Source organism: Gopherus flavomarginatus, chromosome 1 (genome assembly GCF_025201925.1).
Source record: "Gopherus flavomarginatus isolate rGopFla2 chromosome 1, rGopFla2.mat.asm, whole genome shotgun sequence".
Classification (NCBI taxonomy): domain Eukaryota; kingdom Metazoa; phylum Chordata; order Testudines; family Testudinidae; genus Gopherus; species Gopherus flavomarginatus.
The window spans coordinates 379,419,024-379,445,658 of record NC_066617.1 but is presented as its reverse complement, the minus strand read 5'-3'; the positions used below and the strand labels follow the sequence as shown (position 1 = coordinate 379,445,658).

Below are 26,635 nucleotides of genomic sequence, written 5' to 3'. Positions count from 1 at the left end.
CGATAGATCTTCAGGCTCCCCCACTAGTTAACACAGCACACTGTGATCTCAGCTTAGTAAGTTTAGTTCTTTTAGTGATTTCAGCTCTTAATAGGGGAACCCCAGTGCTGATGCACCATTGGCTCAACGTGAATTCAGCTCAGCAGCCTCTAGCTAGACTTCTAACAGAATCAAAATTAGCTCTGCTCTTCAAGAGTGGAGAAAGGAGAAGGTGCAATTGGTGTTCCAGGCCTTCAAAAGGGACCCATATCGCCCAGGCCCTCCCTCCCTCTCTCTCTCTCTCTCTCTCTCTCTTCACTGGGTTTTGGAACCCATGTCCCTTGTCTAGTACATGCTACTTAGTTGATGGTGAGACCCTCTGTCATAAAACAAGTTCATAGTCCCTCATTCACATAATCAAGGTAACAACACTTTATTCCTCCTGCCCCAATAACAGAGAAATTGGGGATCTCACAGCTGTCAAAGTGACCATTTGGGGCAGCTGTGGGCTATGCCAGGCGGGGTGGGTGTGCCTATGCAAACAAGATCTGCCCCCTAAGTTCTTTTCCACACTCCCCATAATTCACCACCAGATGTCAAGGTAGAGCTCATCCTGACTCCGCTTACATCACCAACTAGTTGCTCCCCTTAACTGCACTGGTTAGATGGGAGAGGGGTGGAGCTGGGCTTCTGCCGATCAGGATCGATGCCCCCATGTTGACAAGACAAGACCCAGGGTCCTCTGCAAGACACCTCACCTTTATAGCAGCTTCCCTCTCATGCAAATCTGTACCAGATTCAAAATGTGTGTCTGTGTCCATTGGTCCTTTGTGCTGCTTCTTTCTGGGGGTTGTCCCAGTGCCTCACAGAGGGTGTTTCCAATGGAAGGTGCTGGCTTCTAACCCTCGAGGCCGTCAGTGTGTCTGCCTGTCTTTAGTGAGCCCACGTGACACGTTTTATTGTCCTTGGGTCTGGCTTCCAGCCCCTTTCCAAGGGTTGCAGCTGGCTGGAGGTGCTGCCTTCCCACCTTCCTCATTCAAACCTCATTCATTCAACAGGGCAATTGATTAAAACAGGGGAGAGCTCATTCTGCTCCAAGCAAAAAGACATTTTCTTCTATCTTAACTATCCTTAGGGGCAGGGCCGGCTTTAGGAAGTGTGGGGCCCAATTCGAAGAGTTTCGATGGGGCCCTGGCAGGGATGAATAAAAAACACACATGTAAAAAAACATGTGGGACTTGTACTCACCGGGCACTGCTCCGAGTCTTCGGCAGCACTTCAGTGGCGGGTCCTTCACTCACTCCAGGTCTTCGGCGGCATTGCAGGAGCCTTTGCCAAAGACTCAGAGCAAGCGAAGGAGTCGCCGCCGAAGACCCGGAGCGCCACTGGGTGAGTAAAAATTAAAAAGGTGCCTCTAGCCAGGGAAGAGATTCTCACTGGGCGCGGGGCCCTCTTAGGCACGGGGCCCGATTCGGGGACTTGGTGGAATTGGCCTAAAGCCGGCCCTGCTTAGGGGCGATAACATTATCCCAAGGCTCAATGCAAAGTTTCTATATGAGGCCTTGATACAAAGTTCCTGTCTCAAAGGCCTTGATACAAAGTTCTCTGAACACAGAAGTTATATATGGAAAGACAATACAAGGTTATATGAAGAGGCACAATACACAGTCACAGCACAGTGATGAAAATGATACACAGTTCTGCGAAGATGCTTCAGACAGAGATTTATCTACTCTTGCTCAGGTACCCGATGGGGTGTCTCCCCCCTCAGCATCGGCTTCCATCAGCACCTGCGTCTGAGTGTGACGAACTGGGAATGTCTTAATGTTTCCCCTGAATATTGCGTTGGTGCCTCAGTGTCCCCATGGCAGTTCTTAATATCTGGGTGGGGGAATCAGGGTGTGCGATTGCTGCAGAGGAAGGGGCCAGTGCCCCTAAATGCCTGGCACTCTGTCTCCTAGCAACTGATGGCCTGGGCCCTCCTCTGCAAAGGTGCCAGCTGAAGGTGTTGGAGAGAAAGAGATCACAGAGATGTACGAGGGGGGTGGGGGGAAGGAGCCAGGGGGATGTCCTGGGGTGTTGGGGAATGGTCAGTACCCAGGGGACAAGGGTCGGGGGCAGGGGGAGGGTCAGTACCTGGAGGGAGGGAAAAGGGGAAGTGCAGGGGGCAGAGGGAAGGAGCCAGGGGGGCTCGGGTGGGGGGAAGTCCCAGGGGGAGCGGGGGAAGTATCAGGGGAGAAGGGTCAGAGGGCGGGGGGAGGGTCAGTATCCATAGGAGGGGGAAGTACCTGGGAGGGGGAAGTACCAGGGAGGGTCAGGGGAAGGATCAGTACCCGGGGGGGCTGGGGGGGGGAAGTCTTGGGGGAGAGGGGGAAGGGTCAGTATCGGGGGCGGGTCCCAGGGAGAGGAGCCAGGAGGAGCCAGGGGAGGGGTCAGTACCTGGGGGAGTCCCAGGGGGAGGAGCCAGGAGGGAGAGGGGGAAGGGTCAGTACCTGGGGGGGTCCCAGGGGGAGGAGCCGAGAGGGAGAGGTGGAAGGGTCAGTATCGGGGGGGGGCCCAGGAGGGGGAGCTGGGAGGGGGAGGGGGAGTGGGAAGGGTCAGTATGGGGAGGTCCCAGGGGGAGGAGCCGGGAGGAGTCGGGGGGAGGGGGAAGGGTCAGTACCTGGGGGGGGTCCCAGGGGGAGGAGCCGGGGGAGGGAGAGGGGGAAGGGTCAGTATCGGGGGGCGGGGTCCCAGGGGGAGGAGCCGGGAGGGAGAGGGGGAAGGGTTAGTATGGGGGGGGTTCCAGGGGGAGGAGCCGGGAGGAGCCGGGGGGAGGGGGAGGGGTCAGTACTCAGGGGGGGGTCCCAGGGGGAGGAGCCGGGGGGAGGGAGAGGGGGAAGGGTCAGTACTGGGGGGGGGGTCCCAGGGGGAGGAGCTGGGAGGAGCCAGGAGGGGGAAGTGTCAGTATCGGGGAGGGGGTCCCGGGGGGAGGAGCCAGGGGGAGGGGAAGGGTCAGTACTCTGGGTGGTCCCAGGGGGAGGAGCCGGGAGGAGCAGGGGGGAGGGTGAGGGGTCAGTACCCGGCGGGGGAGGAGCCGGGAGGAGCCAGGAGGGGGAAGTGTCAGTATCGGGAGGGGGTCCCGGGGGGAGGAGCCTGGAGGAGCCGGGGGGGAGAGGGAAGGGTCAGTACCGGGGGGGGGATCCCGGGGGGAGGAGCCAGGGGGAGGGGGAAGGGTCAGTATCGGGGGGGGGTCCCGGGGGGAGGAACCGGGAGGAGGCGGGAGGAGGGGGAAGGGTCAGAACCCGGGGGGAGGAGCCGGGAGGAGGAGGAGTCAGTATCGGGGGGGAGGGGTCCCCGGGGGGAGGAGCCGGGGGGAGCGGGAGGGGTCAGTCCCCGGGGGGAGGAGCCGGGGGAGGGGGAGGGGTCAGTTCCCGGGGGGAGGAGCCGGGGGAGGGGGAGGGGTCAGTCCCCGGGGGGAGGAGCCGGGGGAGGGGGAGGGGTCAGTCCCCGGGGGGAGGAGCCGGGGGAGGGGGAGGGGTCAGTACCCGGCGGGGGAGGAGCCGGGGGAGGGGGAGGGGTCAGTCCCAGGGGGAGGAGCCGGGGGAGCGGGAGGGGTCAGTCCCCGGGGGGAGGAGCCGGGGGGGAGGGGGAGGGGTCAGTCCCCGGGGGGAGGAGCCGGGGGAGGGGGAGGGGTCAGTCCCCGGGGGGAGGAGCCGGGGGGAGGGGGAGGGGTCAGTCCCCGGGGGGAGGAGCCGGGGGAGGGGGAGGGGTCAGTCCCCGGGGGAGGAGCCGGGGGAGGGGGAGGGGTCAGTCCCCGGGGGGAGGAGCCGGGGGGAGGGGGAGGGGTCAGTCCCCGGGGGGAGGAGCCGGGGGGAGGGGGAGGGGTCAGTCCCCGGGGGAGGAGCCGGGGGAGGGGGAGGGGTCAGTCCCCGGGGGGAGGAGCCGGGGGGAGGGGGAGGGGTCAGTCCCCGGGGGGAGGAGCCGGGGGAGGGGGAGGGGTCAGTCCCCGGGGGGAGGAGCCGGGGGAGGGGTCAGTCCCCGGGGGAGGAGCCGGGGGAGGGGGAGGGGTCAGTCCCCGGGGGGAGGAGCCGGGGGAGGGGTCAGTCCCCGGGGGAGGAGCCGGGGGAGGGGGAGGGGTCAGTCCCCGGGGGGAGGAGCCGGGGGAGGGGTCAGTCCCCGGGGGGAGGAGCCGGGGAGGGGGAGGGGTCAGTCCCCGGGGGGAGGAGCCGGGGGAGGGGGAGGGGTCAGTCCCCGCGGGGAGGAGCTGGGGGAGGGGTCAGTCCCCGGGGGAGGAGCCGGGGGAGGGGGAGGGGTCAGTCCCCGCGGGGAGGAGCCGGGGGAGGGGTCAGTCCCCGGGGGGAGGAGCCGGGGGAGGGGGAGGGGTCAGTCCCGGGGGGAGGGGGAGGGGTCAGTCCCCGGGGGGAGGAGCCGGGGGAGGGGGAGGGGTCAGTCCCGGGGGGAGGGGGAGGGGTCAGTCCCCGGGGGGAGGAGCCGGGGGAGGGGTCAGTCCCCGGGGGGAGGAGCCGGGGGAGGGGGAGGGGTCAGTCCCCGGGGGGAGGAGCCGGGGGAGGGGTCAGTCCCCGGGGGGAGGAGCCGGGGGAGGGGGAGGGGTCAGTCCCCGGGGGGAGGAGCCGGCCGGGCCGGGGGTCCCGCCTCTCGCGCGCCCCGCAGGACAAGGAGCGGCCGGGGGCGGGGCCAGGCCACCCCGGGTGCAGGGAAGCCCCGCCCCTCCCCTGCGGGCGGCCAATGAGCGGCCGCCTCATGGTTAATGCAGCAGGAAGCCCCGCCCCCAGGGGTCCGGCGCGCGCCGTGCGTCGGTGGGAGGCGGCGGCAAGATGGCGGCGGCTGGAGAGGGGGATGGGCCGGGCCGGTGAGAGAGAGACGGGGGGGGCAGCGCGGGGTGTGCGGGGCTCGGGCTGGGGGGCTCGGGGGGCAGCGGGGGGTGTGTGGGGCTCGGGGTAGGGAGTTGGGGGGGCAGCGCGGGGGGTGCGGGGCTCGGGCTGGGGGGCTCGGGGGGCAGCGCGGGGTGTGTGGGATTCGGGCTGGGGGGATTGGGGGGGCAGCGCGGGGGGTGCGGGGCTCGGGCTGGGGGGTTCGGGGGGCAGCGCGGGGGGTGCGGGGTTCGGGCTGGGGGGCTCGGGGGGCAGCGCGGGGTGTGTGGGATTCGGGCTGGGGGGATTGGGGGGGCAGCGCGGGGGGTGCGGGGCTCGGGCTGGGGGGTTCGGGGGGCAGCGCGGGGGGTGCGGGGCTCGGGCTGGGGGGGTTCGGGGGGCAGCGCGGGGGGTGCGGGGCTCGGGCTGGGGGGCTCGGGGGGCAGCGCGGGGTGTGCGGGGCTCGGGCTGGGGGGCTCGGGGGGCAGCGCGGGGTGTGCGGGGTTCGGGCTGGGGGGCTCGGGGGGGCAGCGCGGGGGGTGCGGGGCTCGGGCTGGGGGGTTCGGGGGGCAGCGCGGGGTGTGTGGGGCTCGGGCTGGGGGGTTCGGGGGGCAGCGCGGGGTGTGTGGGGCTCGGGCTGGGGGGTTCGGGGGGCAGCGCGGGGTGTGTGGGGCTCGGGGTAGGGAGTTGGGGGGGCAGCGCGGGGTGTGTGGGGCTCGGGCGGGGGGGTTTGGGGGGCAGCGCGGGATGTGTGGGGTTCGGGCTGGGGGGTTTGGGGGGCAGCGCGGGGTGTGTGGGGCTCGGGGTAGGGGGTTGGGGGGGCGGGCTCGGGGAGGCAGCGTGGGGTGGGGGGTTGAGGGGGCAGCGCGGGGGGTGCGGGGCTCGGGCTGGGGGGTTCGGGGGGCAGCGTGGGGTGTGCGGGGCTCGGGCTGGGGGGTTCGGGGGGCAGCGCGGGGGGTGCGGGGTTCGGGCTGGGGGGCTCGGGGGGCAGCGCGGGGTGTGTGGGATTCGGGCTGGGGGGATTGGGGGGCAGCGCGGGGGGTGCGGGGCTCGGGCTGGGGGGTTCGGGGGGCAGCGCGGGGGGTGCGGGGCTCGGGCTGGGGGGTTCGGGGGGCAGCGCGGGGTGTGCGGGGCTCGGGCTGGGGGGCTCGGGGGGCAGCGCGGGGTGTGCGGGGTTCGGGCTGGGGGGCTCGGGGGGGCAGCGCGGGGGGTGCGGGGCTCGGGCTGGGGGGCTCGGGGGGGCAGCGCGGGGGGTGCGGGGCTCGGGCTGGGGGGTTCGGGGACAGCGCGGGATGTGCGGGGCTCGGGCTGGGGGGCTCGGGGGGGCAGCGCGGGATGTGCCGGGCTCGGGCTGGGGGGTTCGGGGGGCAGCGCGGGGTGTGTGGGGCTCGGGCTGGGGGGTTCGGGGGGCAGCGCGGGGTGTGTGGGGCTCGGGGTAGGGAGTTGGGGGGGCAGCGCGGGGTGTGTGGGGCTCGGGCGGGGGGGTTTGGGGGGCAGCGCGGGATGTGTGGGGTTCGGGCTGGGGGGTTTGGGGGGCAGCGCGGGGTGTGTGGGGCTCGGGGTAGGGGGTTGGGGGGGCGGGCTCGGGGAGGCAGCGTGGGGTGGGGGGTTGAGGGGGCAGCGCGGGGTGTGCGGGGCTCGGGCTGGGGGGATTGGGGGGGCAGCACGGGGTGTGCGGGGTTCGGGCTGGGGGTTTGGGGGGCAGCGTGGGGTGTGCGGGGCTCGGGCTGTGGGGTTGGGGGGGCAGCGTGGGGTGTGCGGGGCTCGGGCTGTGGGGTTGGGGGGGCAGCGTGGGGTGTGTGGGGCTCGGGCGGGGGGGCTCGGGGGGCAGCACGGGGTGTGTGGGGCTCGGGGTGGGGCGGTTCGAGGGGCAGGACGGGGTGCGGGGCTCGGGCTGGGGGGTTCGGGGGGCAGCGTGGGGTGCAGGGCTCGGGCTGGGGGGTTCAGGGGTCAGCACGGGGTGTGTGGGGCTCGGGCTGGGGGCCTCGGGGGGCAGCGCAGGGTGTGGGGCTCGGACTGGGGGGTTGGGGGGGCAGCGCAGGGTGTGGGGCTCGGGCTGGGGGGTTGGGGGGGCAGCGCAAGGTGTGGGGCTCGGGCTGTGGTGTTCGGGGGGCAGCGCGAGGTGTGTGGGGGCTCGAGGGTCATCATGGTGTAGGGGGGCTGTGGGGTCTGTGTGGGGGCAGGCTGGGGGGTTTGGGGGGCAGCGTGGGGTGTGTGGGGGCTCGGGGGCAGCACGGTGTAGGGGGCTGCGAGGTCTGTGTGGGGCCAGGCTGGGGGGTTTTGGGGGGCAGCGCGAGGTATGTAGGGGCTCGGGGGCAGCATGGTGTAGGGGGGCTGTGGGGTCTGTGTGGGGGCAGGCGTGGGGGCTCGAGGGGCAGCATGGTGTAGGGGGTCTGTGGAGTCTGTGTGGGGGCAGGCTGGGGGGTTTGGGGGGCAGCGTGGGGTGTGTGGGGTCTCGGGGGCAGCACGGTGTAGGGGGCTGCGAGGTCTGTGTGGGGCCAGGCTGGGGGGTTTTGGGGGGCAGCGCGAGGTATGTAGGGGCTCGGGGGCAGCATGGTGTAGGGGGGCTGTGGGGTCTGTGTGGGGGCAGGCGTGGGGGCTCGAGGGGCAGCATGGTGTAGGGGGTCTGTGGAGTCTGTGTGGGGGCAGGCTGGGGGGTTTGGGGGGCAGCGTGGGGTGTGTGGGGGCTCGAGGGCAGCACGGTGTAGGGGGGCTGCGAGGTCTGTGTGGGGGCAGGCTGGGGGCTTCGTGTGGGGCGGGGGGCAGAGGGTTCGGGCTGCTTGTGTCTCTGATTCACTGGAGCTTCCCACGTTTGTTCCCAGCCCTGGCGCTGCTCGGACATGAACCCGGGTCACCTCCGCTGCCAGGTAATGGCGGGGCTGTGAATGGCTGGGGAGGGGCAGGTGGGGGCCTGGGTCAAGGGGGGGCGCACATGGCACTGGGGTGCGAGGGGCAGAGCTGGAGGGGCTGGCGGGGGACTGGGCCTGGGGGGGGACGCACATGGCACTGGGGTGCGAGGGGCAGAGCTGGGGGAGGGCGGGGGGGCAGGCAGGAGCAGGGGCCAAGGGGGGGGTGTAGATGGCACGGGGTTAAGTGGTACTGTCTCAGGGCTATGGGATTGGCACAGGCTGGCTTTGTGCCCGCTGCTTGAGGATTGGCACTGGCCTGGTACGAGGGGCTGGGGCAGCGGTGGGCCAGACAACGGGTGGGCAGAGCCTGTTGGGGTAGGGGGCCACTCTCACTGGGTGACGGGTGGGGGAGGTGGGCAGCTGGCCCTCTTCCGAAGAGCCTCACCCTCCTGGACTGGGGGGGCAGTGGCCTCACTTGGCGGCCTCCTGAAGAGTGAAGATGGGGCGGCCGCACGGCAGGCCCCCGGAGAGCAGGAGGGGAAGGGGCTGGCCTGGAAGACGCCAAGGGTGAGTTGGGGGCTGTGTGGGGCTGGGGGCTGCTGAGGGGCGTTACAGGCCAAAGCCGGGCCCTGCTGCGCTGCCCAGTGACCAGCCTGCTGGCTCTAGCATTGCTCACTGCACGACAAGGAGCGTTGGCTCTCTGCGGGTGTGTGCCAGGCGCAGGGGAAGGGCCAGGCTCTCTGCGGGTGTGGCTGGCACGGCGTATCTCACGCGGGCCCATGGCCGGGCGCAGGGGAAGGGGCCAGGCTCTCTGCGGCTGTGGCTGGCACGGCGTATCTCATGCGGGCCCATGGCTGGGGACAGGGGAAGGGGCCAGGCTCTCTGTGGCTGTGTCTGGCACGGCGTATCTCACGCGGGCCCATGGCCGGGCACAGGGGAAGGGCCAGGCTCTCTGCGGGTGTGGCTGGCACGGCGTATCTCACGCGGGCCCATGGCCGGGCGCAGGGGAAGGGGACAGGCTCTCTGCGGCTGTGGCTGGCATGGCGTATCTCATGCAGGCCCATGGCTGGGGACAGGGGAAGGGGCCAGGCTCTCTGTGGCTGTGGCTGGCATGGCGTATCTCACGCGGGCCCATGGCCGGGCACAGGGGAAGGGGCCAGGCTCTCTGCGGGTGTGGCTGGCACGGCGTATCTCACGTGGGCCCATGGCTGGGCGCAGGGGAAGAGGCCAGGCTCTCTGTGGCTGTGGCTGGCATGGTTTATCTCACGCAGCCCCTGGGCCGGGCGCAGGGGAAGAGGCGAGGCTCTCTGCAGGTGTGGCTGGCACGGCGTATCTCACGCAGGCCCATGGCTGGGCGCAGGGGAAGGGCCAGGCTCTCTGCGGGTGTGGCTGGCACGGCGTATCTCACGCTGGCCCATGGCTGGGCGCAGGGGAAGGGCCAGGCTCTCTGCGGGTGTGGCTGGCACGGCGTATCTCACGCGGGCCCATGGCTGGGCGCAGAGGAAGAGGGCAGGCTCTCTGCGGGTGTGGCTGGCACGGCGTATCTCACGCTGGCCCATGGCCGGGCGCAGGGGCAGAGGCCAGGCTCTCTGTGGCTGTGGCTGGCACGGTTTATCTCACACAACCCCTGGGCCGGGCGCAGGGGAAGAGGCCAGGCTCTCTGTGGCTGTGTCTGGCACGGTTTATCTCACACAGCCCCTGGGCCGGGCGCAGGGGAAGAGGCGAGGGTCTCTGCAGGTGTGGCTGGCACGGCGTATCTCATGCGGGCCCATGGCTGGGCGCAGGGGAAGGGCCAGGCTCTCTGCGGGTGTGGCTGGCAGGGTTTATCTCACACAGGCCCATGGCCGGGCGCAGGGGAAGAGGCCAGGCTCTCTGCGGGTGTGGCTGGCACGGCGTATCTCACGTAGGCCCATGACTGGGCACAGGGGAACGGCCAGGCTCTCTGCGGGTGTGGCTGGCACGGCGTATCTCACGTAGGCCCATGACTGGGCACAGGGGAACGGCCAGGCTCTCTGCAGGTGTGGCTGACACGGCGTACCTCACACAGGCCCATGGCTGGGCACAGGGGAACGGCCAGGCTCTCTGCGGGTGTGGCTGGCACGGCGTATCTCACGCGGGCCCATGGCTGGGCGCAGGGGAAGAGCCAGGCTCTCTGCGGGTGTGGCTGGCACGGCGTATCTCATGTGGGCCCATGACCGGGTGCAGGGGAAAGCGGCCAGCCTGGGACACCGCAGTGGCACGGTGTGCAGGCAGCGGTGATTTTGCTTTGTGTGCCGTGTTCAGGGCTCTGGGCTTTCCTATGAGAAATCCAGCAAGAGTCTGAGGTGAAACTGCTTTGCCCTTTGTAGCCGCTGGGAGGCACTGTGGGCTCAGCTCCCTGTGGGGCCGTGCTGGCCTGGGCCCCTCACTTTGCCGGCTCGCTCAGCGGGTCTCCTCTCCTGCCCGATGAGCTAGAACTGCATCGCGCCCCTGGAGACGCCATGGCTTGGCTAGACAACTGCACACGCTCAATCACTGGCTCACAGCTGCCTTTGTTGGGCTCGAGAGGCTGCCGCCGTGCCAGCAGCGCCCCGTGCCAGCGTTGTCTGCCTGGCCCTTGCAGATGAGAGGCGCTCTGGCAGGCCTCGGTGGAGGGAATCCCTTCTGCTGCCCCCCGGGAGCAGGCTTGGAGGGCTGGGAGAGAGCTCTGGCCATGCAGGGCGAGGGATTCTCAGCCGTTGGCACATGCCAGCCTGGTGCTGTATTGCCATCCAGCCCAAGCTCTCTGGCGGGTGCGTGTGTAGTGCTTGGCAGGAGCTGGGCATGGGCGGAGGCTCTGGCGGCTGTAGCCTGTGGCAGGCGGGGGGACTCGCTGGGCTCTGTGGCTTCCAGCCAGAGTGTCGTGCTGGTGGCCCAGTGCCTGCTCTCTCCTGGGCTCTGGAGGGTTGAGCACTGGGCCTGCTGTGGAGCCGCCTCATTGCTCTTCGAAGGCTCTGGGATGTGGGAGTCCTGGTTCCAGCCTGCAGCCGCTCTAAGTCCTTGCAGCTGCCACTGGGTCCCCTGAGTCCATGCCACAAGGAAACAGCAGTGCCTGCCCGGCACCCCCTGCCACTGCTCTCGGCAGGCAGCTGAGCTCCGGGCTGGAGCGCTTTGCAGGAGGTCGGGTCTCTGGAGAGGGCCACAGGCTGGGCCAGTGCTCTCAGGCGGATCCGGCGGGTCTGTTTTATTCAGCCTCTTAGTGCAATGGAACCCCAAATGTCGTGCCCGCTGCCCTGGGGCATGTTCGACCCTTCCGCTGGGCCCTGCGGGCGCGGCTGGTAGATGTCGCACTGTGCAGCAGGAGCTCTGGGTGCCCTGCTGCAGAGCCGAGCTGCTCCAGGCCGTGCCGCCAGGAGAGGCAGTTCCCAAGAGCAGGCCGGGAGCGACAGCCGCTCCCAGGTCCCCTTGCTCAGCGGCTGCCAGGAGAGGCTCTGGCTGAGAGTGGTGAGGGAGGCTCACACCAGCCTGGGCCCCGCCGGCTCTGCTGGTCTTCGGCTCTGTCACGGAGTGTGGGGGGACACAAGGCCCTACACCCCCGGCTTCCTGCGATTCACCAGGACTCAGCCAGCCGGTAAAACAGGTTTATTTAGCCCATAGGAACACAGTTCCAGGCAGGTCTTGCAGGTACAGACAACAGGATCCTCCACAGTTAGGTCCATCTTGGGATCCCAGAGGCACCACAGCCCCACTGGGGAATCAGAGCCCCGTCTGCGCCTCCCTCCATTCCCCAGCCAGCTCCCGAAAACTCCCTCTCTCCCCCCAGCGTCCCCTCCCCCAGCCTTTGTCCCGCTTCCTGGGCAGAGGTGTAACCTGGTCTCCAACCCCTTCCTGGGTTCTCCCGTTACCTGCTCAGGTCTCCTCCCTCCAGCCAGTCTCCCATCCCCCCATGCAGATCATCCTCCCAGGCCAACCCCCCACCCCCTCAGCATTAGTTCAAGCTGGGCTGGGATCTTCTCCCCATGTTCCAGTCTGGGGGGCTGTGATTCGGGCTCTCTTGGTTCAGAGCCCCCATTTTGACCTTGGCTTCCCTCTGGAAAGGCTCCTCTGTGTTGCCAAGGCTCCTAAAGCCATTTTCCCCTTGTCCCGGGCCTTCCCCACCCTCTGGCAGGGGTCACAGGATTGGCAGTACTGTCGGACCTGGGTAAAGACCCCAGGCCAGTAAAAGTTCTGGAGCAGCCTCTGCTGGGGACGCCAGGTTCCCTGGTGCCCTGCGAGAGGGATGTCATGGGCCCGGCAGAGCAGCTGGTGGCGATACTTCCAGGGTACCACCAGCTGCCTCCTGATCCCCCCGACTCCATTTCCCCTGGGGAGCCCATTCTTGGTACAGGAACCCCTTCTCCCACAGGAACCTTTTCTGGCAACCTTCCCCCATGGTCTGTACCGCACTGAGGTCGACCAGGTCCCTTATCTTCCGCAAGGAGGGATCTTTCTGCACCTCGGCCTGGAACTCAGCAGCTGGGACAGGGTTGGGCACCTGCTCTCTCTCACCGGCTGGGTCTGAAGCTGCAGCCTCCCTGAGCTGTGTCCCTGGGCGTTCCCTCCCCCCTGGGTTAGGGTCCTGCGCCTCAGGCAAGGTACCTTCCCCGTTGTCAGGGCGCAGTGCCCCTCGCCAGCTCTACTGCGGGTCATGACCAGGGCACCCTGGGAGTTGCTTAGTCAGTCCTCCAGATCCCCCCCATGAGCACCTCAGTGGGCAAATGTGGGTGCACCCCCACGTCCTTGGGGCCCTCCTTGGCCCCCCACTTCAGGTGTACCTTCGCCACAGGTATCTTGAATGGGGTCCCGCCCACCCCCGTCAGGGTCAGGTAGGTGTTGGGCACCAGCTGATCTGAGGCCACCACCTCGGGCCGGGCCAGCGTCACCTCAGCGCCCGTATCCCAGTATCCATTGACCTTCCTGCCATCCACCTCCATGGGAACAAGGCACTCGCTCCGTAGGGACAGCCCTGCGCCCACCCTGTAAACCAAAAACCCTGAGTCTGGAGCATCCAGTCTCCCGGAGGGGCTGGTCTGGGGCCCTCCTCCCTCCTTAGCAGGTGGTACGCTGCCAGCCCCCCTTGCCTGGGAACGCTGCCTCTCATCCAGCTGGGTCTTTACTCAGTCAACCCTCTGTGGGTTGGGTCTGCTCAGTCTGTCCGTGAGCTTGGGGTATTGGGCCCGTATGTGGCCTCTTTGGTCACAGTGATAGCAGCCCATGTCCCATGGGTCCCCTCGAGCAGGGTTCTCCATGCTTCCCCTTTGGGAGGTTGTGATGGAGTAGGGACTGTCTGTGTGGGGGATGGGACAGCAGGGAGTGACTTTAGGTGAGGGACAGGTGATCAGCCTGTAGCCTGAGCTAGGCAGAGCGGAGAGGGGTCAGCACCTTTGCCCGGGAAGCTGGACAAAGGAAGGGGCCGACTGGAGGGAGCAGAGTTGAGTTCAGTTTCGGTTTTGGGCTGGGTGGTTGGAATTCAGGGAGTTGTAAGCTGAGATCCAAGCACCCTGAACCCCCAGAAGGACTCGATTGAGGGGTCCTGGCTGTGTCTCCAAGCTCTGCTGGAGTCTGCATTCCTGTTGTCCAATAAACCTTCTGTTTTACTGGCTGCTGAGAGTCACTGTGGGTCCCAGGAAGAGGGGTGCAGGGCTGAACTCCCCCACACTCTGCGACAGAGGTCCCCAGGTCACTCTCTTTCTGTGTCGTGGCGGCCCTGCTCCTTTGGGATTCCTCCCTGTCATCCCCTGCCCGACTGTCCAGAAACATGTTGGCCAGCTGGCCTGCGTGCTGCGGGTTCTCTGGCTTCTGGTCCATCAACCACAGCCTCAGGTCGGACGGGCACTGCTCGTACAGGTGCTCCAGTATGAATAGGTCAAGCAGGTCCTCTTTAGTTTGGGCCCCAGCTGTCCACTTGCGGGCGTACCCCTGCGCCCGGTTGACCAGTTGTAGGTATGTGACTTCACGGGTTTTACGCTGGCTCCGGAACTTTTTCCGGTACATCTCAGGAGTCAGCCCAAACTCGCGGAGCAGGGCCTGTTTGAACAGTTCGTAGCCCCCTGCCTCCGCCCCTTTCAGTCGGCTGTACACCTCCACGGCTGTGGAGTCCAGTAAGGGGGTGAGAACTGCGATCCTGTCTGCAGGGTCAACCCTGTGCAGCTCGCAGGCCTTCTCAAAGGCCGTCAGCAAGGTGTCTATGTCCTCCCTCTCCTTACGCCGGGCCAGAAAGCCCTTATCAAAGCTCTTTGTAGGCTTGGGTCCCCCTCACTCGCCGCAGCCGGGGCCCCGCTGCTCCTCAGCCGGGCCAGCTCCAGCTCATGCTTATGCTGGTTCTCCTCATGCGGACACTGTTTTTCTCGTTCTTCCCGCTCCTGCTTCAGTTCTTGCCTCCTTAACTCGAGCTCTTCCCATCTCAATCCTTCTCCTCCAGCTTGGCAATTAGCCGGTCTTTGGTGGACCTCGCAATGCGCAGCCCCTTCTGCCTGCACAGCTCCACCAGGTCACGTTTAGCATACATCTGCCTGCTGGCCACTCGCCGGCCTGTGCTCTCAGCTTTCCACCGTTACAGGGAGACCCCTCGTGCACCAGCCTTTCTTCAGGTCACCCCTCTCTGCCAGGGTTCCCCGGGCCCGCTCACTGTGATCCCCCGGGAGACCCTGTCACTGCAACAGTCCTTCTAGCCGGTCACACGCTCCCAGGGGTTAATCGTCCCCTGACCCCGTCTCTCTGACTCTTCAGCACGCCTGGTCCCTGCTCCCCAGTCACTTACTGTAGGAAGCGCCGTCCCCAGGGTGCGGTAGATCCCACCTCTGCCACCAGTTGTCATGGAGTGGGGGAGTCAGAGCCCTGTACCCCCCACTTCCTGCGATTCACCAGGACTCTCAGCCAACCCCCCCCCCCCCACTCAGCATTCACAGGCCACAGTAAGAACAGTCCCAGTTCGTCACAGGCTCTTCATGGGAGTCCCAGGCACAAGACCCTGCCTCCTCCTCCCCCCCAGCCCTAGCCCTAGCCCTAGCCCTGGGCCGGCTGATGGCTCCACACCCTTCTCCCGCCGATGCAATGCCTCTTGCTGGCTCTGCTGTCTGGGCCTGGCTCCGCTGCCCGCTGGACTCTCCTGGCCTCTCTGCTCAGCTGCTGGCTGCCTGGACGGATGGGCCCAGCCCGTGCCAGGGTTATTTCTGGCTGGCTGCTAGGAGCCACTGACTCACGGCCCAGGAGCAGCTCCCGCAGCCTGTTCGACCTGATGCAGGCAGCGCCGGGCAGTGGGGGCTGAGGAAGGGGGCCCTGAACCAGGGCATGTCTCCGGACCCTCCTGCTTCAGCTCCGGTAATTGGCCCAAGGGATCCAGCAGCTCCGGAGCACAGTCTGCTCCCGCCCCTCATGCCACCAGCTTCTCTGGGTTGGCCTCCGCCCTTGCGGGTGGAGAGACAGTGCCTAGCGCTGGGCCAGGGCTTGCTCCCTGCAAAACACCCTGCCTCTGGCATCTTATGGGCCAGGGGCTGGGCTGGCCTGGGCACCAGCATGGCCTGGGGGCTCCTCGCTGGCTCCCCTGCAGGCTGTCTGGGTCTGAGCTGGAGCGGTGAGAGCTGCCTACCCCCGCAGCCAGTGCTCTGCTGCCCTGCCCCGGCTCCTTTCCCTGCGGGCAGGCATGGCAGGGCCCAGCTGTGTCTGCCTGGCTCTTCCCCTGCTATCTGAGGGCAGCCTTGTGCTCGGGGCCAGGCCCCAGGTGGCTGCTCAGGAGAGCCCTGGCCAGGTGCCAGCAGAGGAGGCCCGGGGTATTGCCCAGCCTGGCTCACTTGCCAGCTGGAAGCGAGGGTGCGGGGGGTCTGGCTGGGCAGGCACTGGGCGGCCCGGCTCCGAGTCCTGCCTGCAGGGCAGTGTCGTCTGTGCTCGGAGAGAGGCTTCCCAGAGCAGCTGTAGGCCCGTCGCCCTGGCCCGAGCCCAGCGGGATGCCACTTGCCTGAGGGACAGCAGCAGCAGGGCTGGGGAAGGAACTGGCCATTATAAATAGCCTGCGGGTCCCTCACCCAGCTGCACTGAGCAGGAGGGGGCCATGTGCCCCCCGCTCTGACACCCTTCCTCTTTGAGCTGAGCTGTGTCTGGGGGAACCCTTCAGCTGGCCAGAGCCCCACGGTCCCACTCTGCCAGCGGGCAGTTCTGGGCAGGGGCGACGCTCACGGAGCTGGGGGAGGGAGGCCTGTGCCTGTGTGCAGCAGCTGAGCTGTGTGCCCAGGCCAGGCCCGGCTGGCAGGTGGCACTGCTCTCGCAGCAGGGAGGGCGCTGGGGCCAGGTGGAGCTCTCCCGGCCCTGGCCTTCACCGGCCGGTGTCCTGCGGTGCACCCGGGGCCAGGCAGCCCTCAAGGGTGTCCTGAAGGTGGTGGTGTCCCGCTGGGATGGAAACATGCCAAAGCCTGGAGCTGCCAGCCTGCCCTGGAGAGCAGCCCAGCCTGCTGGCAGCAGTGCCTGGGAGGAAGCCAGGCTGCTGTTGCTGCTGGGGCATGGCAGGGGCTGAGCCCTTCATCCCCCCTGAGCTGAGCCAGGGCCGCTGGGGGGCTCGGGCCTGCGGGTGGCGCTGTTCTGACTGGACTGGCTCTTGGCAGGAGCCAGCCAGCTGCAGGGTGTCTACAGCGAAGCCCCCTTTGGTCCTGCTTTATGGGTGTGGGGCCCTGGTGTGGGATGTGGGTAGCCTGGGAGTCCATGCCCCATCAGAGCAGGGGCTGTGCTGGGACCCTGCTGACCATCCCGTCTCGTCTGACCCGATGTCCTGTTCCACCCACTGGCTCTGGGGACAGAGAGCTCACCCTGGCCTAGGGCACCCTGCTGGCTGTCTCCTGCCAGCTGCTGGCCTCGGGCTGGGTCCCTGACAGGTTCCCGAGCTGCTCTCGGGAGGACTTGTAGGCCTGTTCAGGCCCTCCCCCCCGGAGAACTGCCATCGGGCAATCCGGACGCACTTGCTGCAGAAGGGGACGAGGGGGCACCCTGCTGGGGCAGTTCCTGAGGGCTCCCCCAGGCATGGGGGCTGCCTGGATATGGCGCCCAGGTGCTGGAGGCTGCCCAGCAGGCCCTGGTTCCTGGGGTTCCCCATCTCCAGCTGTCAGGGCTCTGGGCTCGTCTCAGGTGGAAGCTCTTTGGGGCTCAGTTCTGTCCATACAACACCCAGCGTGGGGGGGCTCCAGTGCTACAAATCCTAACGCAGGGCTGGTGTTCCAATACCCCCCATTGCTGAGTGGGCCCCGGCCCCTGGGGATGCTCACTGAGGCTGCAATGCCACCGCCCTGCTCCTTGCTATCCACCAAAGGCCGGCCCTCAGCTGAGCCCCCCAGACCTTTCAAGGGGCGCTGCTTCCCGGGGCCAGCCCCAGCCAGGCCTGGGGCTCTGGCTGCATTGACTTGTACGGTGCTACGGGATGCCCAGCACCCACTTGCTCGGGGTCCACCCAGGCCCCCCATTTCCCAGCGGTGACGTGGTCGTTGCCTGCAGCCCAGCACGTAGGGAGTGTCCTGGGGAAGCCAGAGGTCCTGCACCCCCACTTCGCAGTCAAACATGACTCTCAGCCAGCTGGGAACACAGCGTAGGGCAGAGCTTATTAGCACAGAAATTAGTGACTTTCAGCCAAGTCCATCTTGGGGAGTGCCCCCCTGCAGACTGCCAGCCTCCAGTTACCTGAGCTCCGACATCCCCCTTGATGCCCCTCCTTTGTCACTCGTGGCACCTTGTCGTTGGGTGGAATGGCGCCGGGGGGTTGGCCGGGGGGTTGGGCGACTCATAAACTCAAGGTCAGAAGGGACCATTATGATCATCTAGTCTGACCTCCTGCACAACGCAGGCCGCAGAATCTCACCCATCCACTCCTGTAACAAACCCCATACCTATGTGTGAGTTATTGAAGTCTTCAAATTGTGGTTTGAAGACCTCAAGCTGCAGAGAATCCTCCAGCAAGTGACCCATGCCCCATGCTGCAAACGAAGGCGAAAAACCTCCAGGGCCTCTGCCAATCTGCCTTGGAGGAAAATTCCTTCCCGACCTCAAATATGGCGATCAGTTAAACCCTGAGCATGTGGGCAAGACTCACCAGCCAGCACTCAGGAAAGAATTCTCTGTAGTAACTCAGATCCCATCCCATCTAACATCCCATTACAGGCTATTGGGCATATTTACCTGTGTGACGATGCGGTTCTGGCGGGACCCAACTGAGAGTGCCAATTCAGGACCAATTGCTCAAACAGGGCAGTCACAGCCCTAGGCTGGGGTTTTTCCACCTCTAAGGCACCAAGCCAGCCAGCCAAAAATGACTTCGGTTTCACCCCACCGGCTAACCACAAGTCACACAAACAATTCCCTTAGACACTCCAGTCTCCCAGTATCACCACCAGTCCCACCCGTCCTGAGGATGAATGGTTATGAAAACCAACACCCCAGTAAAAGAAAAAGGTTCTCTCGATCCCAAAGGACCAAGCCCCAGACCCAGACCAATATACACATCAGATCTTACCCACATATCACGCTGTTGCCAATCCTTTAGAATCTAAAATCTAAAAGTTTATTCGTAAAGGGAAAAAGATAGAGATGAGAGCTAGAATTGGTTAAATGGAATCAATTCCATACAAGCAGCAAAGAATCCTGTGGCACCTTATAGTCTAACAGACATTTTGGAGCATGAGCTTTCGTGGGTGAATACCTACTTCTTCAGATGCGTCTAACAGATGCGTCTGTTAGTCTATAAGGTGCCACAGGATTCTTTGCTGCTTTTACAGATCCAGACTAACACGGCTACCCCTCTGATACAATTCCATACAGTAATGGTAAAGTTCTTAGTTCAGGCTTGTAGCAGTGATGGAGTAAACTGCAGGTTCAAATCAAGTCTCTGGAGAACATCCCCCGCTGGGATGGGTCATTCAGTCCCTTGTTCAGAGCTTCAGTTTGTAGCAAAGTCCCTCCAGAGGTAAGAAGCAGGATTGAAGACAAGATGGAGATGAGGCATCAGCCTTATATAAGCTTTTCCAGGTGTAAGAACCTCTTTGTTCTTACTGTGGAAAATTACAGCAAAATGGAGTCTGGAGTCACATGGGCAAGTCCCTGCACTTTGCTGAGTTACAAGTCGTATTTGCCTCCTCTCAGTGGGTCAGTTGTGTAGCTGATGGTCCTTAATTGGCCATCAAGCAGGCTAAGCAGAGCTAACACCAACTTGTCTGGGGTGTTTCCCAGAATTGCAGCACCAGTTTGAAATACAGACAGTATACAGCCAATACTTATAACTTCAACTACAAAATGATACAGACATACACACAGCATAATCATAACCAGTAACCCATAACCTGGTCTTAGACACCTTATATGACCCCTTTTACATAGGATTTGGTGCCACTACTGGACCTTGTTGCAAACCATGTTCTATATGGTCCCAGTTTATATCAATAACGTCACAACCTGCTAATAGTCAAAGATCAATTAATTGCCAAAATTAGGCTATCCCATCATACCATCCCCTCCATAAACTTATCAAGCTTGGTCTTGAAGCCAGATATGTCTTTTGCCCCCACTACTCCCCTTGGAAGGCTGTTCCAGAGCTTCACTCCTCTGATGGTTAGAAACCTTCGTCTAATTTCAAGTCTAAACTTCCTGATGGTCAGTTTATATCCATTTGTTCTTGTGTCCACATTGGTACTAAGTTTAAATAATTCCTCTCCCTCCCTAATATTTATTCCTCTGATATATTTATAAAGAGCAAGCATATCCCCCCTCAACCTTCTCTTTGAGTCTGCTTTCATAAGACAGGTTTTCCATTCCTTGGTTTATCCTAGTAGCCCTTCTCTGTACCTGTTCCAGTTTGAATTCATCCTTCTGAAACATGGGAGACCAGAACTGCACACAGTATTCCAGATGAGGTCTCACCAGTGCCTTGTATAATGGTACTAACACCTCCTTATCTTTGCTGGAAGTACCTCTCCTGATGCATCCTAAAACCACATTAACTTTTTTTAATGGCCATATCACATTGGCGGCTCATAGTCGTCCTGTGATCCACCAATACTCAGGTCCTTCTCCTCCCCTGTTACTTCCAACTCATGTGTGCCCAGTTTATAGCCAAAATTCTTGTTATTAATCCCTAAATGCATGACCTTGCACTTTTCACTATTAAATTTCATCCTATTACTATTACTCCAGTTTACAAGGTGTCACGGAGCCCCTGGGCGATGCTCTGGAACTGCTCCCCACAAAGCCAGTTTGGACTTTGGGGAGCCTCCTCTCCTTTGGAGCAGACTGTCTTGAGGGCAAGAAGCTCACGTGGCTTCACCTCCTGGGTGTCTCCTACAAGCATTCAGCATGTGCCCTGTCACGGAGTGTGGGGGAGTCCAGCCCTGCACCCCTCTTCCTGGGACTCACGGTGACTCTCCGCCAGCCAGTAAAACAGAAGGTTTATTGGACAACAGGAATGCAGGTTACAGCAGAGCTTGTAGGCACAGCCAGGACCCCTCAATCAAGTCCTTCTGGGGCTCAGGAAGCTTAGTCCCCTGAATTCCAACCACCCAGCCCCAAACTGAAACTAAACTCCACTCCCTCCAGCCGACCCCTTCCTTTGTCCAGTTTCCCAGGCAAAGGTGCTGAACCCCTCCCTCCTACCTGGCTCAAGTAACAGGCCTAGATCCTGTCGCTCACCTAAAGTCCTCCTCAGCTCTCCTATCCCCACATAGGCAGTCCCTACTGCATCACATCTCTTCTCCCTTCGAGACTGAACTGAGCGGGGTCACTCTGCCCAGTGACCTGGGGAACTTCAGGGCCCCCTCTCTGGGACAACGCGTCCGCTATCAGGTTGGCACTTCCCTTCACATGGACCACGTCCATGTCATAGTCCTGCAGGAGCAGGCTCCACCTGAGGAGCTTGGCGTTGGCTCCTTTCATCTGGCGCAGCCAGGTCAGGGGAGAGTGGTCGGTGTAGGCGGTGAAGTGTCGCCCAAAGAGATATGGCTCCAGTTTCTTAAGGGCCCATACCATGGCCAGACAATCCTTCTCGATGGCCGCGTAGTTCTGCTCCCGGGGTAGCAACTTCTTGCTCAGGTACACGATGGGGTGTCTCTCCCCCTTTTCATCCTCCTGCATTAACACCGCCCCCAGTCCCGTGTCTGAGGCGTCAGTGAACACCATAAAGGGCTTGTCAAAGTCTGGGTTTGCCAGAACTGGGTCACTAACCAGAGCCTCCTTCAGCGCCCGGAGAGCCTGCTGGCACTGCTCGGTCTGGACCACCTTGTCTGGCTTCCCCTTCTTGCACAGCTCAGTGATGGGGGCGGCTATGGTGCTAAAGTGGGACATGAACCTTTGATAGTACCCCGCTGTGATGATGTAGTTCTGGCGGGACCCAACTGAGAGTGCCAATTCAGGACCAATTGCTCAAACAGGGCAGTCACAGCCCCAGGCTGGGGTTTTTCCACCTCTAAGGCAAACCAAACCAGCTAACAAAAAGGACTTCGGTTTCACCCCACTGGCTAACCACAAGTCACACAAGCAATTTCCTTAGACACTCCAGTCTCCCAGTATCACCACCAGTCCCACCCGTCCTGGGGATGAATGGTTATGAAAACCAACACCCCAGTAAAAGAAAAAGGTTCGATCCCAAAGGACCAAGCCCCAGACCCAGGTAAATATACACATTAGATCTTACCCACAAATCACACTGTTGCCAGTTCTTTAGAATCTAAAATCTAAAGGCTTATTCATAAAGGGAAAAAGATAGAGATGAGAGCTAGAATTGGTTAAATGGAATCAATTCCATACAGTAATGGCAAAGTTCTTAGTTCAGGCTTGTAGCAGTGATGGAGTAAACTGCAGGTTCAAATCAAGTCTCTGGAGAACATCCCCCGCTGGGATGGGTCATTCAGTCCTTTGTGCAGAGCTTCTGTTCATAGCAAAGTCCCTCCAGAGGTAAGAAGCAGGATTGAAGAAAAATGGAGATGACGCCTCCGCCTTAAATGGGCTTTTCCAGGTGTAAGAACACTCCTTTATTCCTGCTGTGGAAAGTTACAGCAAAATGGAGTTTGCAGTCACATGGGCCAGTTTCTGCACACTCTGCTGAGTCACAGGGCATAACTGCCTTCTCTCAATGGGACAAGTGTTTAGGTGATGGTCCTTAATGGGCCATCAAGCAGGCTAAACAGAGCTGACACCAACTTGTCTGGGATCTTTCCCAGTAACACAACACAAGTTTGAAATACAGACAGCATACAGCCAATATTCATAACTTCAACTACCAAAATGATACAGACATACAGATAGCATAATCATAACCAGTAATCCGTAACCTGGTCTTAGACACCTTATATGACCCCCTTTACATAAGATCTGGTGCCACTACAGGACCTTGGTTGCAACCCATGTTCTGTATGGTCCCAGATTATACCAATAACATCACACCCACCATCCCAATAAAGGCCTGGACCTGCTTTTTGGTTTGGGGAATGGGCCAGTCTCTGATCACCTCCACCTTGGCTGGTTCCGGCTTTAGGCAGCCGCTCCCCACCTGATGGCCCAGGTAAGATGCTTCAACCATCCCCTCCTTGCACTTCTCAGCCTTTATGGTTAACCCAGCCTCCTGGAGTCGGTCCAGCACTTGTTTAACCTGGGACATGTGGTCCTCCCAGGTCTGGCTAAAGACGCATATGTCGTCAATATACGCCACGGCAAAACTCTCCATCTCCCTCAGTAGCTGATCCACCAGGCGCTGGAAGGTGGCTGGTGCTCACTTGAGGCCAAAGGGCAGGGTCAGAAACTCGTAGAGCACCAGACGGGTGATAAAGGCTGATTTCAGCCTGGCATCTGTGTCCAGCGGCACTTGCCAGTAGCCCTTTGTAAGATCCATGGTGGTGAGGTGCCGAGCGCCTCCCAGCTTGTCTAGGAGCTCGTCAGGCCTGGGCATGGGGTAGGCATCAGATACAGTGATAGCATTGAGCTTTCGATAGTCCACACAGAAACGGATAGACCCATCCCTTTTGGGGACCTGTACCACTGGTGAGGCCCAAGGGCTAGAAGACGGCTGGATCACCCCCAAAGCCAGCATGTCCCTGACCTCTCTTTCTAGGTCCTGGTCAGTTTTCCCGGTGACCCGAAAATGGGAGCATCTTCTAGGGGGATGTGACCCGGTCTGCACCCGGTGGACAGTCAAATTAGTGCGTCCAGGCTGGTTGGAAAACAGCTGTCGGTATAGATGCAGCACCCTTCTGATCTCAGCGTGCTGGGCCGGGGTCAGCTGATTAGAGAGGGGAATCGCCTCCAGGGGGGAACCAGCTTTCGTCCCAGGGAATAGATCCACTAAAGGGTCATCTCCCTGTTCCTCCCAATGTCCACACACGGCCAACACCACATTCCCCCGGTCATAGTATGGTTTCATCATATTCACATGGTACACCTGGCGGTGATGTGCCCGGTTTGACAGCTCCACCACATAGTTTACATCATTTAGTTGCTTGACAACCTTGAAGAGCCCTTCCCAGGCGGCCTGGAGTTTGTTTCTCCTCACGGGGATGAGAACCATCACCTGATCTCCGGTGGTGAAGGCGTGGGCCTGCGCCATGCGGTCATACCGGACCTTCTGCTTCCTCTGGGCTCGGGCCAGATTCTCCCTGGCCAGGCCCATGAGCTCGGCCAGTCTTTCCCGGAAGGTCAGGACATACTCCACCACTGACTCTCCCTCGGGAGTGGCCTTCCCCTCCCATTCGTCCCTCATCAGGTCCAGGGGCCCCCTTACCCACCTTCCGTACAACAGTTCGTAAGGCAAAAACCCATTAGATTCCTGGGGTACCTCCCTGTACGCAAACAGCAGGTGAGGTAAGCACTTGTCCCAGTCCTGCGGGTGCTGGTTCATAAATGTTTTTAGCATCATCTTCAGTGTCCCGTTGAACCTTTTCACCAGCCCGTTGGACTGGGGGTGATACGCTGAGGCCCAGTTGTGCCGGACCCCACACTTCTCCCACAAGCACCGGCGCAGGGTCGACATGAAGTTGGACCCCTGTATCATAACCTAGTCCCAGATTTGGACCTTAGCGTCCAAAATATGGGGGTTAGCATGAAAACCTCCAAGCTTAGTTACCAGCTTGGACCTGGTAAAGCTGCCACCACCCAAAAAATTAGAGTGTTTTGGGGCACTCTGGTCCCCCCACACCTTCCCTGGGGACCCCAAGACCCAAATCCCTTGAGTCTCACAACAAAGGGAAATAAACCTTTTCCCTTCCCCCCTCCAGGTGTTCCTGGAGAGACACAGAAGCAAACTCCGTGAATCTAAACAGAGGGATTCCACCCTCCCCATTCCCAGCCTTGGAAAACAGAAGTACCGAGAGCTAATCTCTCTTCCCCCCTCACCCAGAGGGAATGCAAAGTCAGGCTAGTAAATCTAACACACACAGATTTCCCCCTGACTTCTTCCTTCCACCAATTCCCTGGTGAGCACAGACTCAATTCCCTGGAGTTCCCCACTAAAGAAAAACTCCAACAGGTCTTAAAAAGAAAGCTTTATAAGAAGAAAGAAAACTACATAAAAATGGTCTCTCTGTATCAAGGTGACAAATACAGGGTCAATTGCTTAAAAGAAATATGAATAAACAGCCTTATTCAAAAAGAATACAATTCCAAGCACTCCAGCAACTATACCCATGTAAATACAAAAGAAAACAATAGAAACCTTACTGCCTTACTATATTTGTACTTACAACTTGGAAACAGAAGATTAGAAAGCAGGAAACAGAAATCCTCTCATAGCCGAGAGAGAGACAGGCAGAAGACCAAGAACAAAGGGCTCACACACAAACTTGCCTCCACCCAGATTTGAAAAAGTCTTGTTTCCTGATTGGTCCTCTGGTCAGGTGTTTCAGGTTACTTCTTTCCAGGTGAAAGAGACATTAACCCTTAGCTATCTGTTTATGACACACCCCCCAAATTGCAGACAGTGCGGAAGCTCACTGGCGGCGATTTCCTCCTAGAACTTTAAAATAAACAGATTAATACAACACATGCACCTTTACATATACCACTAAGTATATAACTAACAGACTTCTACATTTTAAGAACACTTTCAACTACTGGATTCTGGAAAACTCTCACAGGAGAGTGCATCAGCTACTTTGTTAGAAGCTCCTGAGATGTGCTGAATTTCAAAATAAAAATTTTGGAGAGCTAAACTCCAACGAAGAAGTTTCTTCTTGTTCCCCTTGGCAGTATGAAGCCACTTTAGTGCAGCATGGTCAGTTTGTAGCTGGAACCGCCGTCCCAAAACATATGGGCGTCGCTTTTCCAGGGCGTACACAATGGTGTAGCATTTCTTTTCACTGACTGACCAGTGACTTTCCCTCTCAGACAGTTTCTTGCTGAGAAACACGACAGGATGGAAGTTGTGATCCGTTGCTTCCTGCATGAGAACTGCTCCTATATCACGCTCAGATGCATCCGTGGTTACTAGGAATGGCTTGTCAAAATCCGGGGCCCTGAGCACAGGGTCAGACATGAGCGTTGCCTTAAGTTGGATAAAGGCCTTTTAACACTCATCAGTCCACTTAACTGCATTTGGCTGGGTCTTTTTGGTCAGGTCGGTCAGTGGGGCAGCGATTCGGCTGTAGTGTGGTACAAATCGCCTATAGTACCCGGCCAAGCCTAAGAAGGATTGGACCTGTTTCTTTGACCTTGGGACAGGCCACTTTTGGATAGCATCCACCTTGGCCTGTAGGGGGTTTATGGTTTCTCGACCCACCTGGTGCCCCAGGTAAGTCACTCTGTTTTGACCTATTTGACACTTTTTGGCCTTAACAGTTAGTCCGGCCTGCCTGATGCGCTCAAAGACCTTTTCCAGGTGTAGTAGGTGTTCGGGCCAGGAGTCTGAAAAAATGGCCACATCATTGAGGTAGGCAACTGCATATTCTCCCAGTCCTGCTGGTAGACCATCTACCAGCCTCTGGAAGGTGGCGGGTGCATTTCTCAGGCTGAAAGGAAGGACATTAAATTCATACACCGCCGCATGGGTGACGAATGCTGACCTCTTTTTGGCAGGTTTATCTAGCAGTACTTGCCAGTACCCCTTGGTTAAGTCTATTGTAGAGATGAACTGGGCACGTCCGAACTTCTCCAATAGCTCATCGGTGCGTGGCATTGGATAGTTGTCTGGGCGAGTTACCGCATTTAGCTTATGGTAGTCCACGCAAAAGCGTATTTCCCCATCTGGTTTGGGTACCAGAACCACTGGAGATGCCCAAGCACTGGTAGATGAGCGGATTATACCCATCTGTAGCATGTTCTGGATCTCCCGTTCTATAGCAGCTTGGGCATAAGGATACACCCGGTAGTGTGGGGTTCTGATTGGGTGAGCATTACCTGTATCAATGGAGTGGTATGCCCGTTCAGTCCGTCCTGGGGTGGCTGAGAACAATGGGGCGAAGCTAGTGCACAGCTCCTTGATTTGTCGCCGCTGCAGACGTTCCAGGGTGGTTGAGAGGTTCACCTCTTCCACGCCACCATCTTTTTTCCCTTCATAGTAGACACCGTCAGGCCACTCAGCATCATCTCCCTGGACTGTAAACTGACAAACCTGTAAGTCTCTGGAATAGAAAGGCTTGAGAGAATTAACATGGTACACTCTGGGCTTTAGTGAGGAATTGGGAAATGCTATGAGATAGTTCACAGTTCCCAGGCGCTCTTGGACCGTGAATGGCCCTTCCCATGATGCTTCCATCTTATGGGCCTGTTGCGCCTTCAAGACCATAACCTGGTCTCCTACCTTGAAGGAACGTTCTCTGGCATGTTTGTCATACCAGGCCTTTTGCTCTTCCTGAGCATCCTTTAGGTTCTCTTTAGCAAGGGCTAAAGAGTGTCGGAGGGTGTTTTGCAGATTGCTTACAAAGTCCAGAATGTTAGTTCCTGGAGAAGGCGTAAACCCCTCCCATTGCTGCTTCACTAACTGTAATGGCCCCTTAACCTCGTGACCATACACAA

General features: G+C 61.1%; 1 protein-coding gene across 1 annotated transcript in view; it reads left to right on the top strand.

The window, feature by feature from the left end:
* The first annotated feature begins 4,758 nt into the window (after positions 1 to 4,758).
* The window catches only part of FHIP1B (FHF complex subunit HOOK interacting protein 1B), a 58,896-nt gene continuing 37,019 nt past the window's right edge, over positions 4,759 to 26,635 (top strand). Inside the window, exons 1-2 of the mRNA XM_050949696.1 lie at positions 4,759 to 4,831; positions 7,655 to 7,699. The gene's annotated coding sequence lies outside the window, so the exon portion shown is untranslated. The remainder of the gene's footprint in view (positions 4,832 to 7,654; positions 7,700 to 26,635) is intronic.